Below are 1,433 nucleotides of genomic sequence, written 5' to 3'. Positions count from 1 at the left end.
TGAACATTTCAACCTAATATTTGTTGGACCATGCTACAGTTACAAACTTTTTTTTACATAATCCTTTACTCACTACTCACAGTGGGAGGTGGGGACCATGAGCCGACATTTTTTAAATTCACGTGGGGGCTGCTTGTTTGTGAGAGTAAGTAACCCATGTTGTACACATTTGTTTGTACATATATATTTATCCTGTTTGAATGTATCTGTGCTCTTTTATTGACATATATCAAATTTGCTGCATAATAATTTATAATCCTATTAGTAGAAGTTGGGGAAGATGTGATAGCTATCCATTTCTCCATTAGTTTACAGTTGGTTGTTTGGTTCTCTATTGTTATATCTGTACTTTTCCAAAATAAACTGCTAATGCAATTCTGTTTCGTTATGGCAGATATGATAGAGCAAGGGGGGTCGAAATAGGAAATAAAGATATAAAGCTTGAATACTTGGAAGAGGCATTTACCACGTCTAACTGGATAGTCAGAATTTACAAAGTCAAACCACCCAAGAATAGGTGGTGATTTGACACCTTTCTTCCAATCTCTTACCCTGCCAGGACACCGGACGTGAGAAGTGCCGATCTTGGATAAATTACTTAGAAGACTACTTATTTTTCTTGATTTTTTCCTCTCTCTCTCCTATCTCTCGCTCTCTCTCTTTCTCTCTCTTTTTTTTTTTTTTTGGGGGTAACATTTAGGCCTTCAATTTTCCATAATCATCCTTTTTGCAGATCTTATTGTGTCACTGACTAATATAATCAAAATTACTAAATTTCTGTTTGAAGTGTTGTGCGGATTCTTGTTTGCTAAATTAATAGCATTGAGTCATACAAATTGTTGGGCTGCCAATTTTTGTTGAAGAATTTGAAATGTTTTGAGATTTCATGTTTGCCATCTTCTTTTGCTGTTCTATGTCGTGTGAAGCAGCTAACTTAAATTCTTACTCCCAGATTACCCCAGCTAGTACTTAAATTGTAAGCAAAAATATTCCCATTCACTTGTACAAAGGATCGACATTTCAAGAAAGAAGTCTGATGTGACCATAACGTTCAAAATTGATAAATCTGAATTGAAGTTCTCTCACATCCCTTGTGTTGAATTTGCACAATTCTCTGCTACCCCTTTCACAACAAGAGGATATTAAAACTCGGATGGCTAAACAATCCCATCATGATCCAGATTCTAGCTACGAAGAAGGGTTCTATAAAATCTATTTGGAAACAGTAATCACTGCAACCAATGAAAGCATGAGAGTAACAACAATCGACTCCCGAGATTATCACACTAAATAGTCACATTAATCAGTTAATTGAAACGAGTTCACTGAGTTCTCTCTGAGCACATCATTCCGGTCTATGAGATGGCCAGAAAAAGAACAAGAGTGTTTGATGATACGTAGCACGGATGAAATGTGCTCATTTACTCTTATTC

The 1,433-nt window shown here is 36.0% G+C and overlaps 1 long non-coding RNA gene across 1 annotated transcript; it reads left to right on the top strand.

Moving 5' to 3' along the window:
• Positions 1-6: 6 nt before the first annotated feature.
• LOC111405351 lies at positions 7-845 on the top strand. The gene is made up of 2 exons (XR_002704762.1): positions 7-145; positions 395-845. It is a non-coding gene; the product is annotated as an uncharacterized LOC111405351 (long non-coding RNA).
• The last annotated feature ends 588 nt before the right edge of the window (positions 846-1,433 follow it).

The sequence above is a fragment of the Olea europaea genome, chromosome 12 (assembly GCF_002742605.1).
Source record: "Olea europaea var. sylvestris chromosome 12, O_europaea_v1, whole genome shotgun sequence".
NCBI classification, from domain to species: domain Eukaryota; kingdom Viridiplantae; phylum Streptophyta; class Magnoliopsida; order Lamiales; family Oleaceae; genus Olea; species Olea europaea.
The sequence above is the reverse complement of the archived record's forward strand: the minus strand, read 5'-3'. Positions and strand labels throughout refer to the sequence as shown.